This window comes from Macrotis lagotis, chromosome 8 (genome assembly GCF_037893015.1).
Source record: "Macrotis lagotis isolate mMagLag1 chromosome 8, bilby.v1.9.chrom.fasta, whole genome shotgun sequence".
NCBI classification, from domain to species: Eukaryota; Metazoa; Chordata; class Mammalia; order Peramelemorphia; family Peramelidae; genus Macrotis; species Macrotis lagotis.
In genome coordinates this window covers 179,346,521-179,366,671 of record NC_133665.1, presented here as the reverse complement: position 1 = coordinate 179,366,671, position 20,151 = coordinate 179,346,521, and positions in this window count along the sequence as shown.

Here is a 20,151-nt window from a genome sequence, read left to right as displayed (position 1 = left end):
CCTGCTTCAGTGGACTGAAAAGGACTTTGGCGTCTTAGAGTTTCCAGTGGCAAGACTAACTGGGAGACAGAGGTCTCTGATGGCCCTAGAGAATCATAAAACCCCCAAAGTCAAGAGTTAGAAGTCATCACAATGACTCTTTCTCTATTCCACCTCCATGGCTCCATATCTGAAATTCCTTAGGCTGGCTATAGCTGTTTTCATAGGGATCTAGGAGGATGCTGAAGTTTTCACATTTAATTAATTTAAATCCTAAAACTCATCACTCAATCAATAAACATCACCTAAGCACCTACTATGTGCCCAGCCCTGGGGAGATGAAGATGAAAAGGAATAAGTCCTTACATTCTAAAGGGGGAAACATGATATAAAATGTGCATGGGTTTTACATTGTGGAGAATAAATTCAGGATTATTTGTGGGGAGGGCACCAGACTCTGGAGAGATCCCATCTTACAATTAGAATTTAAAGATGATAAGAACCTTAGAAGTCATCTAGTCCATCCCTATCATTTTACAGATCAGGAAACTGAGTAAGACCCAGGTAGACTAAGTGATTTGTAGCACATGGAATCATTCTTGTAGTGGAAGAGAATTCAGAGCTGACTCTCTTCATTTTATAGAAAAAGAAGCAGACCCCAAGAACCAAAAATGAAGTGAGTTGACCAATTCAGGGCTTTCTGAGTCTTATTCCAGGCCTTTTTGTACTGTCCTGATCTACACATTAGATTAATCAAATAGTCAAATGAATAAGCTGAATGACCAACTGACTAACTTCCTTCCTTTGGCTTTGATGTAGCCATAGCATGGACCAGACCCCTAGCAATCAATCAAGTCGGTGAAGATTTATTCAGTGCCTACTATGTGTCAATCAGTGGGTAAGAGGAAAGAACAAAGAATGAAAATTCCTACTTGTGAGGAGTTTAGCGGGTACTTAATAAATTGATATGATGGTTTAACATCTAAATTTGTCAATATGAGAAATCCCCAAATCTTTTTATCTCATATTTAGTTAATATGGATACCTGTTGTATTCACTTATAGAATATAGGCTTCTTGAGGGTAGTTTCCAGTAACTTGCCTATAGAAATCTCTTTGTCTTATATCCATTTTTGTTTATATGTGTGTATACGTTTACACACACATCCAAACGTTTCCTACAGATATATGTATTTATGTATTACACATATGTTCACATGTTGTTTATCCAATCAAAAGTAAGCTTCTTGAGGGCAGGACTATTTTGCTTCTGTCTTTGTATCTCCAGTGTCTAGTACATAGACAACCTTTAATAAATGTTTGTTGATTGATTAATTAATATATTCCCAGCATAGTAACTGGATCAGAATAAGCATTCAGTAGATATTTGTTGTTTGTGGGTAAATAGGCAATTGATCCTTGACTGTGGGTTGTGATCCTACACTACAAGAGGATCTGAGACCAGTACCTCCCTCAGCCTTGTTTGGAGAGCTGCAGAACCAGGACCCAGACCATTTAGTTGGTTAATCCCACTCATGTAAGCCAAAGCATAGCTCTGTGGCCAATAATTTCCCAGTGGCCAAAGAAGACACGAGTCTACACATCTGACAATGGGGATATATTTGTATGGGAAATCAGCAATACCAATAAAAAAGACCTGGGTTGTAGGACAAGGTGGGTGGAGGGGGCAAGGTGGGAACTTGACCATGAATAGTACTTCTGCTCATTGGTGTTTCAATTTGTCTTGGGCTGGAAAATTGTTTCACTCAATCTTCTTGTGGATTCTGCCACTCTAGAATTTGGTTCGAGTCATTATTGAAAGATATTTGGAGTGGTTTGTGAGAGAGCTAGGGCAATCCCCTGACTTTACTCTGCCACCTAATTTTCATTGGTGCTTCATTTGGAAGTTTGTTAAATGGGATCTCCCTAAGGTCTAGTGCCTGCCCAATAAACGATCTGAATTTATTCTCTACAAGTGTAGAGTATGCACATTTTTACACCCCCCCCTTTAGAATGTAAGAACTTTGTCTTTTTTTTCATTCTTATCTCCCCAGGGCTTGGCACTTTGTAGGTGTGTAAGTGATGCTTATTGATTGAGTGATGAGTTTTAGGTTCTATTTGCTTATCGGTTTTTGTATTCCATTACAATGGAGCTCACTTTGTTCTTCTAACAACCCTGATAGGCTCAGGAGGGCTATGCCACTTTTTTTTTTAACATTCCATAGTCCTGGAAACTTCACAAGTTAGAACAAAACATACAGCATATAAACAAAAATAGAAAGTGTTAAGAAAAAAATTTTGGTTTTTAATATGAAAATGTAATGATCAAAATTATCCAAAAATTTAACTAAAATATTTGTTTGAGTGAAAACAAAATGATGATGAGGAGGAGGTAGAGGATGGGGAGGAGGTGGAGGATGCTCTTCATCATTTCATGCAAGTCTTCCCATGCCTAAGATCAATGAGCTCATCATTTCTTATAGCACTATAGTATTCCATCACAGATATATACCACAACTTGTTCAGCCAAGCATTTATTAAACTTTTAATGTATTAGGCATTGAGCCAAGTTCTGGCAACACAAAGAAAGCAAACAGACAAACAAACAAATAGAAAACCACAGTCCCTGCTCTCAGGGCATGAAAATTTTAATGGGGAAACTACCTATAACTATCTGGGTGCCTACATGATAGCTAAAGAAGATGAAGGCAATCTGAGTCAGAAACCTTTTGTAGCAGAGGAACATTAGAGCTGAAGCAGGGAAACTACAGGGTAGAGGGAAGAGGGACAGTCTTCTAGCCTTGGGCTTCAGCCAACAGAAAGGCACAAAGATGGGAAACAGTGTGATGATCTTGCTGACATTCCTAAGTTTATTTGAAACCAAGCGTAGCAGAAAATAATGGAATTCCTCCACTGTATGAGACTTTCTACCAAGGGCCAAGGAAGATACCAACTTTATTGAGATTTGGCCCCTGTTATTTGGAGCCTGCCATCCAATTAATGGAGATGCTATAGGTGCATCCTAAGAATATCAATTTCAAGAAGTCATAGGATCCTCAATCTAGAGCTGAAAGGGACCTCAGAGACTGTCTGGTTAAGGAAACCGAGATAAGGAAATTGAGGCTCAGAAGATCTTAAGCTACTTGCCCAAGGTCAGACAGATAATACACATCAAAGTTAGGAGTTAAGCCTGGGTCTTCTGGCTCTGGAGTTAGATTTGTTGGCCATACCTCTGTGACTCCCAGTATGAGAAGGAACTGCCTCAGGAGCTAAAATTTCTCCCTTACCTCTGCCCTGTCCCCTTCCTTTGCTCTTCCCTTTATTCAAGACCTTCAAACAAAAATTTGATAGTTTGTTGTTGAAGGGATTCCCAGCCTCAGAAATCCCTCCTTGTCCCCAGATTCTGGGATGCTTAGTGCCTGGACTAACTCTTCTTTCCACTTCATGGAACCACTTAGATGATGGTTGAGTTGAATGTTTCCCTTTTGGACTCTCCTCTCTGGAAAATAAATGAGAAGGAGCTGGTGAGTGGTGGCCGCCTCCTCCTCTGATGCCAGTGGGTAAGCACAGTTGCTCTTTTGTTTACCTTCATGGAACAGGATCGTTATCTCCTGACCCCCATTCAGGAAAAGTTTTCATCCACATCAGCCTGCAATGCTGTTTGTGGTAACTGAAGACACACTCCTAACCCTGGATAGGCTCGCTGGAACCCATGCGAGGAGTTCTTTCCTCATTTTCCATGTTCGCTTTCAAGATAAAGCAATGGAAACACCCTACCACAGTGACTAGGTTCATATTCTGTGCCAGGAAATTATTTAAATTGGCCTTTGCTTGGGTGTGCCTGCTGCTTGGGACTGTTGTCCAAAGATTGGGTCCTCCTCTATTGCTTGCCCTTGTCCTAAACCCAGGAGACCCTCAGACTCTCTGGGTGATGTTGGACAAGTCCCTTCACTTCTCTGGGCCTCAGTTTTCTCATCTGTAAAATGAAGGAGTTGGGCCAGACCATGTCTAAGCTAGGTTTAAACCCCCATGGCAAAGAAAGTCTAAGTTGCTCAACAGTAAACCTATTTCCAACAGTCTTAGCCTGACCCAGAGATGCAGCTCACCAAAGAACCCCAAGTTTTTCCAAATGGAGTTTCTGTGTTTCTATTCCCTCTCTCTCTATTGTCGTCTGGAGACCCAGTGATCCAGTCACAGGCCATCTCTCACCTCAGGGCTTTTGTAAGGGCTGTCCACCATGCCTTCCTTCCCTACCTGGCTCTCTCAGAATCCCTAGTCCCTACAAATGTCATCTACATGAAATCTTTCCTGATGCTTCAGCTGCTTGTGTCTTCCCATCCCTCCCCCATCACCTCATGGCTATTTTTAGGGATTTTAAATAGGTCTACTGACCCTCTGGGGCCAGGGATTCTTTTGACTTTGTACTCTTATGGCTCAACATGTTGTTGTGAATCATTTCAGTTGTCTGACTCTTCTGGTTTGTTATTTCCTTCTCCAGTACATTTTACAGGCAAACAGGGTTAAGTGACTTTCCCAAGGTCACACAGCTAGTCATTGTCTGAGGCCATATTTGAACGCAGGCTGATGAGGCTTCCTGACTCAAGTTTGGCGTGACTGGCCACCAAGCTGGTGCATCTTTAAATTTCTAATAAATGCTTATTGTTTGATTGATTTAATGATTCAGACAGGTCAGTCACACACTTGGGGGGAGAAAAGGAAGCCCATTAGGGCTCCCACTGCCTTTGGGAAATGTGATGATTTGGTTGGGAAGAAAGTCATGGCATTCAAAAACTAAATGGTTCCTTTTTTCAGGTCCTAAAAAAATGGGAACTGCTGGATAAAATCATGGGCCAATTATGTCTAAACTTCACCATGAGGTATGGAGAGAGAAAGAGAGGAAGCCATAATTCGGGGGACTTAGATTTGATTGAATTCATCTGTTTTCATTTATATGTGGGGAGGGAGAGAGAATCCCTCCGTAGTGGTTGATAGTTGAAGAATGCAGCTTCTATTCATAGGCACTGAAATGAGGAAGCCCATGCCCACCCTTGCTCTTGGAGGCTGGAGGAGTCGCCCAACTCTGGGAAGGAATGTCAGTCTTAGATACTGGAGCCACTGAGCTCAACCTTCACCGAGGCAAGCTCTTCCCTGATCCTGGAGAGACAGGAGCCTCCTTTGTTTCACTCCTCTCTTGAAAACAGGATTTTCCCCAAATCCTCCATTCAGGAAACAATTTTGAACTAGACCATGTTTGCAGAGAACTGAGAAATCTTGGTTTAGGGTAATGGACTTTCACTGTTTGGGCCTACTTCTTGGGAAATGGAGTTTTGCTGCCATTGTTAAGATTAACTGCTTTATGGTAAGACTCCTTAAAATGACAGAGCTTTAAAATGGACTAAAAGGAAGTGATTTGCTTGGGGATACATAACTTGCCATGGAGGCAAAATCTTAATGCTCACATCTACTGATGGCCTAACCCAATGGGCTGCGCAGGCTTGCAAGCATAGGTAAGGTTTTTGTTGCCCTTGCTGTTTTTGTTATTCCCCTAGAGTTTTCCTCCCTAGGGAGCTTGTTCCCTTTCAAAATGGCCATGAACTCAGGAGGAGGCTCTGTAAGGTTGCCAGGCTCAGGAGGAAGCCCCATAGCGTTCCTTGTCAGGCTCAGGAGGAGGCCCTATAGGGTTGCCGGGCTTGATGTAATCAAGGCATCTATCATCTGTCACACCTGCAATTAGCAGAGGCCAGGCTGCTCCAGAGATTGCTTGTTTGGGCTTAATGGGCTCATTGATGGAGAAGGAGGTCAAAATGTATGGAGGCTGAGTGGGCTGGGAAGTGTTTCTGGGTTGTCCTGGCTGAAGGTTGGCTAATAGGATATCAAAGCTCCTTTATTATAAACCCTGAGGGATTCCAAGAAGGTCAATCTCAGAGTCAGGAAGACATGGGTTCAAGTGTTGACTCTGACACAGACAGCAAGCTAGTCACAACTTCCCAGTCCCCTCAGCATAGGCAGCTGTCTTAATTTCTCAGGACTCTGGTCTTTCTCTAATATTATGTGGATTTCTTTTTTCTTCCAGTTTCCAAGAACTTTTTTCTTCTCCTTCCCACCTCCCTATTCACAGTAAGAAAACAAAAGAAATATAAATCCCTTGAAAATCAGCACAGTCATACTAGCTGTTTCTTTGTGGAGTAGTGAAGGATGTTTTTACCTTAGGAGTTCTTTATATTGATGAAGTCATAGAATAAGATTCTTCTCCATGACCCAAAAAATAATCCAGAACAAAACAACTTGATTTCTTTGTTTGGAAAAAAAAAAGATCTATTTTAAGGAGTTATCTAGGTCAAGGGTTTTTAACTTTTTCTGTATCCTGGCCCCCTTGGGCAATCTGGTGAAGCCTCCAGGGCTCTCCTCAGCAGAATAATTTTTAAATGCCTTAAAATGACCAATTATACTGAAATAGTTTTTAAGAAGTCACACTAGATTTCTTATCTAGATTTTAGCAGTATTGCTAGGGCTTCATTTGAACTGACTGGGTAAATTGTTTCATCCTTTCAACCTCATTTTCCTTAGCCCTAAAATGAGGCAGCTGGACAAGATGACTTTGAAGTTCTACCCTAGCTCTATGATCCTGGGTCATTTTCCTCTGTTCTAGCATGGGCGACTTCACTTTGGTCTATCATTTTCTCAACAAACTAATTCTCAGTTTTCTAGAAACTGAAGATAGATACTCTTTCCTTTCTTCGGCTCACATTTAAACATCCGCCCTCGGGAAGGGGGATGAGAGAAAGGAAACTTGAGGCCCAAATCAGTCCAATCCCATCCCTTTGGGGCATAAAAATGGTCAGGATGGAGTGTGTGTTCATAGATTTAAACCTGGAAGGGACCTTTGGAGGTCATCTAGTCTTATCCTCTCATTTTACAGATTAGGAAACTGAGGCTAAGAGAAGTCAAGTGCTGCTCAAAGTCATTCATCTAGCAAGTGACAGGGAAGTACCAGGTCTGTCTAGCGTCAAGATTTGAAATTGACTTGGCCTCTCCATCCAAGACTTTTCCCCTAACTCTACTGTACTCCTTCACATGACTAAAATGAAATGTCCTGAATTTCTTTGAGATTCCCTACCCTGCCAGTATTAACAGAGGAAATGGCAATGAAGGTGGTTGTTTGTCCTTTGTTTTGGAAGAGGATCAATGACATCATGGATGAAAGTACAGAAATCCTGATGGTCAACCTTCCACCAAGCCGACTCAGAATTCTCCCCACCCTACTCTACCCCTAGATACTTTGAGTTCAGTTAGCCCCTTAAGCCAAAACAACCAACCTGCCAAGACTGAGAAGAGGCAGCCTCCAGTTCCAAAACTACCTTTACAGTAAAATGAGGCGACTCCACCTAAGCAGGTCCATCGGAAAGGTCACTCTCCGAATCCCAGAATAAAGCTGGCTCAGACTGCTGGCCTCCACTATAAATGTTGCTTGCTGATTTGGAAGTTTTTTCCTTCACCAGCCTGTGGCTCATTACAGCCTCCTCTGGAGCCTTTTAATTGTGTTTTTGTTCATGATTTATGCACCGACCATAAGTCTACCCCCCCTTATTTATTTAGGATCCCCAAATCCCCGAGGCTTTCTCCTGGCCTGAGACATAATAACTCAATGTTGTTTCCAGCCTGTTTTTTTCTTTGAGAATTCAGACCTAACTGGGCTTGGCTGACAATCTCAACATAAACGCTTTCACTGATGGAAACAAGCGGGTCTTCTGTGTGCCTCTCTCTCTCCTGATGTTGCTTTGCTTAAGAAATGGTGTTTAGCCCCTCTTGCATCTGTGCTTCCCTAGCCTATCTTCATTTTGAAACAAGTTCATCTTCTGGGATGAGGACAGGGGGGGGGAGACAGATAATGGAGAGATCTTGAAGACCGAATAGCCCCATAATTGGTCCTGTCCAGAAAGTGATCTTATCAGGCTTCAAGCAGACCATGTCATACTATCAAGATCACTGGCCTCTAAAAATATTTGCCTTTCGTCCTTTTCGAGGTGGCTGACCTAATCTTACCCTGATGGGAGCAATTTGGACTCATAGAGGCTGGGCCTAATGATACCAGTGATTTACATTGCTGTCATTCTTGAGAGCTATTAGGTTTTCAAAGAAAGAGATCCAGAGACATTTTCTCCTAAATGCTTCCTTTGAAGGACCTTGCCTATCCTGTAAGGGAGAAGAGTCAAATAAAAAAGAGGTCTGCAACAAGATGACTGGTCAATGCCTTAATAACATTAGGAGAATAGAATCTTTTGTACTCAAATAGCATTTTAGACATCAGTCCCTATCTCCCATCTTGGAAGGCGGTGTGGGGATATCTTTGCTAGTTAAAGCTATAATGTGAAAATTTAGGTAGGGTTGTCTTGGTCTGCTGTTAGGTTTGCCAAAAAAGGTCTACTCAAGTCCACAGTCGAGAGGTCTTCAAACTGAAAAGATTTTAAAGTAACTGGGAAAAGCACTTGGAAATGGAATTGTTGAGCCTGGAAATTATTTGGGAGTTTAACAGAAAATTAGAGCAATGAATGAAAATAAAAGGAATGCCATCAGTTGTTTGAAGGGAATCAGGTGTAAACTTGGAAATTTGCAGATATCTAATCTTAGGACAGACAGTTGTTTGGTGGCTTTATTTTAGTTGGTTCACATGGGACAGCTAGGGGTACAATGTATAGACTACCTAGCCTGGGGTCAGGAAGACTCATCTTCAAATCTAGCCTCAGACACATACTAGCTGTGTGACCTTGGGCAAGTCACTTAACTCTGTTTGCCTCAGTTTCTTCATCTGTAAAATGAGTTAGAAAAGAAAGTGGCACACTGCTCCAGTATCTTTGTCAAGAAAATTCCCCAAATGGGATCACAGAGAATTGGATGTGACTGAACAAGAACAACACTATTCCTTAGGACTTCATTTAAATGAAGATTGTTGTGCCTAGCTCTCCATGGTGACAAGGAAGGGAATTTTAGTAGCCCATAGAATCCCTATATATCTTCTAAAAGATAAGAAAGATTTCGATATCTTGAGGATCAAACTGGTAAGGGATTCCCTAGGGAAGAAAGTCAGCCCATCATAATGCCCAGAAGACAACTGTTGGTCCTTGAGCGCAAATGGGCATGTGCTGGGATCTTGATACCAAAGGAGTTAGGAAAACTTATAGGGAAAGAAGGTGTAGGATGGTAATACAATGTCGTGTGCAGCTTATAATGAATTCAAGAAACTCACTGTCATGATTAAACCAAATGGCCTTATTAGTGTCAGAAAGCTGGCATATACTTTCCTTATGTATTGATATTCCTATATAACAGAGTCCTGGGTTATTGGGGAGAGTTAGTCTAAGACTAGTGGAAAGGAGGTAGGGAAGAAGATCAGAGTCCAAGGGGTATGTTTTGGAGTTTGAGACCAGAAATTCAATCAATCAACCAGTCAAGTACCTACTATTATCTCCTAATCAGTCATTTAATCACCAAGCATTTATGAAACACTCACTGTGTGCTAGACCTTAAGGATTTGGGGATAAAAAGACAAAAAATGAGAGGTGGTGTGATATAATGTGTACATAGAGCCGTCTTTGCAGTCAGGAACTAGATTCCAGTTTATGGTCTAATTTGAAATGGCTTGGGGTGATCCTGGCCCATCAATATCCCTGGAAATTCTCTGAGGCTACAAATTAAACAAACAAAAAAAGAGACAAAACCCAACAGCTAATTCTAGTCTTTATTAGAAGACTGACCAGTGAATTCACAGAACCTACCTTTCCCCCTCCTCTTTATTGATATATTTACATATGTCACATCCCTCCCCCTCACACACATGGCTTTGTGGTTAAGGGTTAGTATTTGTGGAAGAAAGAGGTAGGCTAAAGACTAGTCTCTGATACATATTGACCATTAGACCTTGGGCAAATCCTTTCCCGTCTCCCTAGATACTTCTCTTTATGTTCTAAATTATAGATGTACCTACTTCTCCCCACCCCTTAAAATCACGAGTCTGTACCTTTCACACGCTCATAAAATATTTAATGTAAATATGTATAATTTTGCATATTTACACATGCATATAGTCATTGAATTTAAATGCAAGGGGATGGTCAATTTTCATCCCCCAACTTATATCAGGAAAGAACACCCCCCCCCACTTCCTGAGCAGTCACAAAATGATCAGAGGGAAAAGGGGTTGTATAATTGAGATAACTAATTCTGAAAACCTAAAAATGAGGTCTAGAAATTCGTCAGCAATGACCAACCAGGCCCAATGCCATGGAACCCTATTTTGTATTCAGGAGAATACTGGGGTTTCTCCCATTTCCTGGTGTTTCTGTGGAGGTGTGTAAGAAAAGGTCGAGAGAACGCTTTTATTGAAATCAGTCTGGGACATTGTCCTGACACTCTGGTGGTTCAATTTTATCTTGGCACAGATCGGGGTATTTTCTTTCTCAGTCCTTTCTATTTCTCGCTGAGTGATCATGAGAACTCTCTTGCCTGGGTTCTACTGTCCTGGTTCAAATGTTCTGGAGGGTCCTGGCCAGTAATGGTATATCTGTGGAAAAAAAAAAAAAACAGAAGTCTGTGGTGAGACTGGAACCCAAGTGCCCAAGCCCAGCATATAATTGGGCCAAATTTATTCCATATGTATCAACAAAAGCAGCCAGGCTTTCATGGGAGATGAAAGCCTTCCCTCTTTGGGGCCATATTTTCATTTTGTATATAATTCGCTGCTCTCTAGTCCTCGTTACTCTGTAGGAATAAGGGAATATTGGTCTGGTGTAAGGGAAAGGGGACAGAGCATGTGAATGGGCAGACGTTTGTATTACAAACCTGAGAAACAGAAAACGATGGATTGTGAAAGTTTTCACAAACTCCCCAAATAGGCATACCCTTGGTCTGGTCATCAACTCATAAGTGCCCCACTACCATGGTGATAAATTCCACAATTCCTTTACTTGGTAAAATATTTTATCATTATATTTCTCTCTTTGCCTTATGACTCTAAATGTTTTTCTTTTTGCCTTATGACATTAAACTCTATTCTTTGTTCTTGCAGTGACAAACCTTCTTTCCATCTCTTGGTTCTTTACCAGGTCATCATCCTGCCCTACCTGCATTCTCCTTCCTTCCCTGTGTCCACTTCTTGGGGAACCAGCTCAGCTCCACACTATCCTCCTCAGTAGATTGTGTTGGCCAGAGAGATTGTGGATTCCCACTCCTCCAAGGTCTTTAAGCAAAGACTGGTGATGGTGGTGGTGATGGTAATGGTAATGGTGATGATAGTGTCAGGCTTTTAATCTATCTCCGATACTAATCTTATAAAGTACAAGGGGGGGGGGGGCAGCCAGGTGGTGCAGTGGATAGAGCTCCGGCCCTGGAGTCAGGAGGACCTGAGTTCAAATCTGACCTCAGACACTTAATAATTACCTAGCTGTGTGGCCTTGGGCAAGCCACTTAACCCCTATTGCCTTGTAAAAACCTAAAATAAAAAAGCACAAGGCAGCTAGGTTATCATGGGCAGTCAGAGGAACTGATGCAGAGGAAAGTAAGTAGAAGGGTGGGGCAGGGCAGACATTAAATGCAAGAAGGTAAATAAAGAGAATGGCCTAGAACTGAGCAATCAAAAGAGCATCTCCTTCTCTAAAAGGGGGCAGACTAGGGGGTGAACTCTGGCATACACTGTTAGATGCGAACAGTGTCTTTTTAGTATTTGTTACAGAGAAATTTCACTGGGTAGGAAAAGGAGAATAAGTTGAAAAATGGATAAGGAAAGAACTGGACCAGTGTTTTCATTGCTGGGAAAAATTCACAAATGAGGAAACCCTCCCTCAGGGCAGATCAACACCATCATCACAGAGAGTTGTATCTAGGACACCAAGAGCTACAGTGACTTGCTCAGGGTCACACAACCAGTGTATACCAGAAGTTAGATCTGAACCTAGGTCCTCCTGGCTCTCCATTAATACCACACTTCCTTGGAAATGAATATGAAGTTTGAAAAATGCATCAATTCAAAAAACAACATTCTTTTGTGCTGTTTCTCCCATGTATGTGTGAGTATGTGTATGTGTGTGTGTGTGTGTGTCTTTGTTGAATGGTGGAATGATTGAGGAAAAGTGAGTGGAGATGAATGAACAAAGAAACCTGATGGAGACTCAGAGGCATTGATGGACAAATGACCTGAGATGTTTTCCTGTGGACCTTTATATAAGTACAGATTATTGCAAGACGTCTTCAATTTCTGTTTAATTCTGTTTGCAGAGTGAAGGAAGCATTAAGGTTTTAATAAATTATTCTGAAAAGTAAAAGTAAACAAAAAAGGCAAAAAGTTGAAAAAATCCTTGCCAGACTTGGAGGAGGTATGGATAGGCTCATTCAGCTGTATTCCCCTCTCCCACTCACTCTTGCTCCCACTCTGAGTCTGAAAGTGCCTAACCTGGCCGCTCCATGGAGTAACTGGGTGTTCCCGTGTTTGTTTGGAAGCCTCTCCCTTATCGTCTCTGTCTTCCTTCAAGACTGAGCTCCAGTCCTTCCTTCTGCAGGCCTTCCCTGTCTCCCCTAAGCCCTAATTCCTTGCCCTCCAGAGTTACCAACCATCTACTCTGTTACATCTTGCATGTACCTAGTTATTTCCATGTTGCCTCCCCCATGACTGAGTTTCTTGAGGGAAGGGATGCTATTTTACCTTTCTTTGTCCCTCTGTCTCTTAGTTTACTTAGACAGTAAACAATAAATGTGTGTTTATTGAGTAACCTAACTCATAAGAAACTGGGATTCAGAAATGAAATCAGCAATTCAGAGAAAGAACCTAAGAGAGAACTTTGTTCCTCTACCTCACCCTCCTTCCTCATCTACCCAAGTGATCCCCCTCCCGTTGGGTCAAGATGATCTATTAAATATTGTAATAGGAGAATGATGTTTTGCTTAGTTACATATTAGTATGATTTATTTTCAAACCCTACTCTTCTTGCTGCAGAATAACTCATAAGGCTCTGTTTATCTATTGGAAAACTGACAATGAGAGTTCAGATTTCCCCCTGTAGCCTTTTCAATTATTTTCTGAAGCCGGTTGAGGGTGAGGGTGTACTCTGCCCTATACATTACACAAGAACACAGAATCCATGATTGTTGTCCCTAGGCCAAGTTTAATTTAGGAAGAGAAGAAACTCCAAGCAAATCTCTGCACAGATGGCCACCCAAGGTTGTGGAGAGGCGGACAGCTTGATTAGCCACCCGGCTCCTTGGTAAATAGCATGGTTACTTCTCATTGTCCTCAGAGTTTGTAGTTCATTTTCAAATGGATGACCTTAGGCTCAATCCTCATTGGAGCTGGGATCAGAACACACACATGGGATCTCTGTTCAAGATGCCAATGACTTTGAAAGCCAGGCCTTCCTTTTTGGGTAGGATGAGGGAGGAAGGATGAGCTGAAATGTTGGAAGAGCATTTCCTTTATTATTTTCCAATATGTCTGTGGCTGGATTTCCTTCTTGTAGGGAAATATTCCTAAAGGAGATCATGGGATTCTTTGCTTTTTCTTTCTATCCCAGCATTTAAAGCATAGTAAAAGTTTATTATATAGCATACCACAAGAGCCTAATAGATGCTTTTTAAATGGATTGATGATTAGTGAATTATGAACTCCTTGAAAGTAGAGTCTGTGGCCTAGAAGAGTGACTTGTACATAGTAAGCATTTATCAAATTCTTTTTAATTGGTTATTAGGATACTAGGTTTCATTTTTATATTTGTATCCCCAGAATCTACTGAGAAGGTGGAGGGATCCAGCATTTATTAAACTCCTGCTATATACCAGACATTCTGCTAAATGATTTATAAATATGATCTCTTTTGATCTTCATGATTACCTTAGAGGTAGATTCAATTATTGTCCCTGTTTTACAGTCAAGGACACTGAGGCAGACAGAGGTTATGTGGTAACACCATATCTGATGCTGGATTTGAACTCATATTTTCCTGACTTTAGGTCCACCTTCATCATGCCACCTAACTTTCCTACTATAAGTTTTTCACCTAGAAAATACTTAAAAGTGTTTATTGATTGAATGATGCATTTTTATTTCCCCTCCCCTCCTTTCTCATCCCCTACCTCTTCAAGTTTGCACAGTCTGTCCCCTGTGTCTGGAACACATTCCTTTCTTCTCTGCATGGAGCTGCTCTGTCCTACAGGAAGCCTTTCGCGAATCCTTCAATCCTTGGTCCTTTCTTCCTATTCCTCAATTTATCATGGGAACCTATTATTGGGGGCGGGGCTTTCATCCTGTGGAGCCTGAGAGGGATTTACACACATGCTTCATGGGAGGCAGTCCCTGCTCCCTGTACTGTCCGTGACTCCACTGGCCCTGTGATCAAGGTCTATATCCAAGGTGTGAATTGGATAGGGGCCTGGGGGTAAGAGGCTTTTAACATAGACTTGTTGGATTAGATTAGAGAGGATAGTACCATCCACATGACCCCAGAAAAAGTCAAAAGTCCTGCCAGATAAAGGGGAATTCAGTTAATTGATAACATTCACATGTTTCCATGACTATAGGAAAGAAAGACCAGACCCAGAGGCCCACATCATTTCAGATCAGTATTTCTCCAATAGCATTCTCATCCCATTTTCTGGAAAGTCTCTGTTCTGCCTACTGTTCTTACATGGCAGTGGGAAAGTAGTTTTTCTTGACAAAATGATATCCGTAAAATAATTTCTATTTAAAAACCCTTGTATGATTTGATGATTGGGGCTTAGAGGCTGTCTATGGTTTTTCACAAGACGCATTCACCAGCGGGCAGCCTGGTTTGATTAACGAGATCTCGGAATGTCCAATACGCGGCAGAGAACCAAGAACGGGCTTCAGATGTTTGCTGTTAGATCCCCCGCAGTGGAGGAGCTGAAGGTTTGAGGCGAGACTTCCAAAGATTGCCTTTTTTATTTTTTTCACATTGATGGAAAAATGACACCATGATGCCCTTCGGCCAGCTGTGTGTTTTTGTTAGTAAGTGACCAAAACTGCGTCTAGTTCTCCCACACCAGCTAATCGCTTGCATTTGTAGCTGCTTCTTTAAGCTTCCTGGCAAAATCAGACCGAGGAAATGGTGACAAATGGAGAAAGGAACTGAGAATAAACCCTGAAAGATGATGTGCCCAACCCTTGAAGATGTACCCAATGGCCCATGGTTTCAATGGGACCTTTATGGGTACCAAAGGAAAATGAACTTTGGTTTGATTGTGCAGATAATCTAGGAAGCAAAAACATCTTTCAATAGGGAGCAAACAGAGATGTCATAAGTTCCTTATAGAGTAGACATTTTACTATTTAAACAATTCTACATTAGGGGAAGTCATGGGGTCTAGTTCATAGATTTAGAAGGTCTATCTCTTTCCTATTCTTAGATGAAGGCAGACTGAAGATGGATGTGACCTTATTAATTTTACTTGAAAGATTAGAAGAACAATTACTGGAGCTCCAGGTACTGGAACCCCAGTATACCAGAGTCTGCTGATGACTGAGACAAGTGTAGTGGCCAAGTCCTGGAGTGTGACCTATTTGACCCAACCCAATAATGGAAGCAAGGGAGGGACATCTGCTTTATAGCAAATGCTTTACTTGGGGCTCACTCTCCTTGAACCAATGTGGGATAGGTCAGGCTAATACCCTGATTCAGAGAGAATTTTTAAAACTTCTGTTCTTGTTATATCATCTCTATAAATATCTTATAAAAGCTAGTTGATGTTAATTGACTATTTAATAGTTATCAGTAAGATAGTTACATTAATTATAGTAATAGGGATTATAATAACTGATCTTTAGATAGTACCAATTTAAGGTTTATAATGCACCTTGCAAACATTTCATTTTATCCTCATAACAACCATGGAAGGTAGATGCTATTATTATTCCCAATTTGCAGATTAAGAAACTGAGGTAAGCAGAGGTCAAATAACTTGTTTCAGGGTCACTCAACTGGTGAGTGACTGGGGCCAAAATTAAATTCAGATCTTCTTGACTCTAGGTCCAGTGCTCTAGCCATTGTGACACCTGGATGCCCAGGAGACATTGGGGTGCTGATCACTGGACTGACCAGTGTTAGAAGGGAGATACTAACTGGTGATTGATATGGGGGAGGGTGCATAGCAGACTGGGAGCTCAAACTGAAGGCATGAAAGAAAACTTCACTGCCCATCAGGGTACCACTAGGACCAAAAGAGGAGATCCTTTAAAGCACAACTAAAATTTCATCTACTGGAAGCCTTCCTTAGTCCCTCTTGATTCTTTTATTTATTTCCTATTTATCTTGTTTGTAGTTTATTTATATGTATTTGTTTACATGTGATTTTCCCTATTAGATTGTAAGCTCCTTGAAGGGAGGGACTATCTTTTGCCTCTTTATATCCCAAGGACTTAGCATGGTGTTTGGCACAATAAATAATCATGGTGACTTGCCAGATTGAATAAGAGATGGGATAAGGACTCCTTTATCTTGCAATAGAATCCTTTGTGTTGTGAATTGATCCAACTATTCTGGGAAATATTTTGGAACTATGCTAAAGACCTATAAAACCGTACATATCCTTTGATCCAGCAATATGTCTACTAGGTCTGTCCTAGGGAGATCATAAAAAGGGGAAAGGACCCACATATACAAAAATATTTTTAGCTGTTCTCTTTGCTGTGGTGAAGGATTGAAAATTGAGGGCATGTCCATCAACTGGGTAATGGCTGAACAAGTTGTGGAATACAATTGTTCTATAAGAAATGATGAGCAGGTCTATTTCAGAAAAACCTGAAAAGATTTCCATGAACCGATGGTGAGTGAAGTGAGCAGAACCAGGAGAACATTGTACAAGTAACAGCAACATTATGTGATGATCAGTTTTGAAAGATTTAGCTCTTCTTAGCAATTCAGTGAGCATAACAGTTATAAGTTGTCTTTTAATCTTGAAGATGACAAGACAGTTCCATAAGATTTGTGATAGAAAAATGTCATCCACATCAGAAAGACTATGGAGTCTATATGCAGATCAAAGCATTTTATTTTTACTTTTTATTTTTCCTCTCTTTATTCTTTTTTTTCTCTCTTTTCTCTCTTCCCCTTTTATTTGGATTCTTCTTTCATGACCTGCCTAATATGGAAATATGTTAACCATAATTTTGCACGTATAACCTGTATCAGATTGTTGTCTTGGGGAGGGAGAAGGGAATGGAGAGAGAAAATTTTGCAAAAGTGAATGATGAAAATTATCTTCACATGTAATTGGCAAAAATAAAGTAAATATAAAATAAAAAAGTAAACTAAAAAAGAAAGTATGAACAGGATGATTTCAAAACAAAACTGGAAAGATTTACAAGAATTAATGGAACTAGGGGAGACTAGGTGGCGCAGTGAATAAAGCACTAGCCCTGGAGTCAGGAGTACCTAGGTTCAAGTCTGGTCTCAGACACTTAATAATTACCTAGCTGTATGGCCTTGGGCAAGCCACTTAATCCCATTTGCCTTGCAAAAACCTAAAAAAAAAGAATTAATGCAACTGATGCAAAGTGAAGTGAGCAAAATCAGGAGAATATTGAACACAGTAGACAGCAATATTGTATGATGATCAACCGTGACTTAACTACATTCATTAATTCAGTGTTCCAAGACAAATCCAAAGTAACTCATGATAGAAAATTTTTATCCACCTCCAAAAGAACTGATGGAATCTCAATGCAGGTTGAAGAATACTAATTTCACTTTATTTTTTCATTTTGTTCTTTTTGTACTATTTTTTCTTTCATAATATGGCTAATATGAAGATAAGTTTTACATGATCATACATATATAACCTGTCTCAAATTGCTTACTGTGTTATGGGGTAATTGAGAGAGAAAATTTGGAACTCAAAATTTTTTAAAAATTGAATATTAAAAATTATCTTTACAATTTTGGAAAATCAAATATTATTTTTGTAAAAAGAGGAATCTTTTCATTTTTCAGCAGTAATCATTTCCTGATGTCATCCCTTTCTTTTACCATTTAATCCTTCTTTGTAAAAGGTTTGCTGACTTTTAAGTTTATCATTTTTTTTTTCACAAGGGTAATGTAGGTCATAGAGGCAATAAATGGCAAAGTCAGGATTTGAATCATTTGATTCCAAAGAAGTCACACCATCAATCTTTTTACTTTATTACTTTGGCTCCAAGTCCAATGAAATCATTCAGTCTTTCTCCCCTTCCAGTTTTCAAATGAGGAAACTGAGTCTCATGGGGAAATGTAGCTATCATCTGTCAACTGATCTATCAGCAAATGAACCCAAGTTCCCTTTTAGTGTTGTGGTCATTCACATTGTTATTATCTTGGATATCTTTCTGATTCTTCTGACTTTTTCTTATATCCATTTATCCTAATCTTCCCTTCCCCATTTATTTCTAAAATCACTGCCTGGTTATGACAAAGAAAGAGACAAAAACTTCTCCAGGGGTTGCAGATTCCTCCAATTGGTTCAGAGCTGATCGAGTATATTCTGTGGCCTTGGAGGAACTCCCTGGGATCATGGGCTTTGTGAAAGGCAGTACAGAGTTCATTCAGAATTGAGAAGTCCATGCTGATGGGGAGATGATTGGGTGGCAATTACGCTGTCCTGAATTGTTCCCTTCTGAAGCAAAGTCACAATGGTTGTGTGTTCATCAAAGGCTTTGCTTGAGCTCTGTCAGCTGGCTGAGGTTGCTGAGGATTTCCTTAGCTGGCTAACTCTTATCCCAGAGAGGCCCCTGTGTGTATTTCCTTTATCAACTGCACATGGGTCCCATCCCATTTTTCCCTATTTCACATCAGGGCTCTTCATCTTCTCCCTGGTATTTTTTGTTGACAGATGGGCTAATTGGTCCTCCCAGAGCTACCATATTGAATTTGGCTCTGGGAAGCATGGAAGCAGTTTCAGGCAGGAAGTTTTCTCAGGCAGTGAAGGACAGTTACTTCTGAGTTTCTTTGCTTTCAGGAGTCACTACTTAGGAAATAGTCTGTGTTCCATTTTTCACCAATGATCTTGTACAAATCACATTCCTTATTTATAAAACGAGAAGGTGAAGTTCACTGACTGCTTAAATCCCTTCCAGCTATAAAGATAGGATCTGATGATTGACTAGTTGGAGGTAATGTGGAATGGATGGATAGAGAGTTGGACTTTGAAATGGGAAAACCTGGATTCAAATCCTTCCATTGATACTAGCTATATGACTGGTAAGTCAAAAACTCTCTGAACCTAAGCTTTCTTATTGTAAAATGGATGTATTAATAACCAAATGACAGAAGTTAATGATTTAAGGGATTGGCAGCAGCTTCTTCTCTCCCTGTCCCCCAACCTCTGACCTTGAAATGCTCTTGCATTGTTGAGCCAGCAATCATATAAACCAAACAGCTGGTTCCCCCTCCCCAATATCTCTCTCTCTGAAACTTACAGATTCATCTCTCCAGGTTCTTCCTTATGAGACCAGACAGAAAAGTCTAATTACTCTATTTCCGCAAGACAGCCTTTCAAATATTTGAAGACGACCTTCATATCCCCTTAAAAGCCTTCTCCAGTTCCCTAGTTCCTTCATTGGATATTCTCATTTCCTGTAAAAAGATTTCCAAAGCCACTTAAAAATACAATCTGAGTTTTTTTTTCCCTCTAGCATATAATATGATGAAATTTTTCAAGTTCATATTAAAAATGGAATTCATAAACTTTACATCTAGAAACTCGATGAAGTGTGAACATTCTCTTCTTCAGTAGTTAACCTTTCTGGTTTGCAATTTGCACCTGAGAACCTTCAAGAAGTTAATACCATTTTCAAAAGGGAATAATTTCTCCCTTCTTGTGTGCAGCACCAAAGCCAAGAAGTTTCCTACTGGATGGTGATATACTGATTTACCAAAGTCTCCCCCACATTTCACAGCATGGATGTCCCTCATCTTCATGCTTTTCATATGAGAGTCACAGTTGGTGACTCTCATTTCACAATAGCTCAGCATCTTAACCAAGACCATACACCATGTTGGCAGTTGATTCAGAACCTGGGATCCTAAATATGAGACCTCATTTCCTCCCTTCCTACCACAGAAGCTAAGAAAAGCCTACATAGCAAACCACAGAAAGGAAAATTCTATACACAGATGGTTAGGACATCCATAAAGACGTGCAG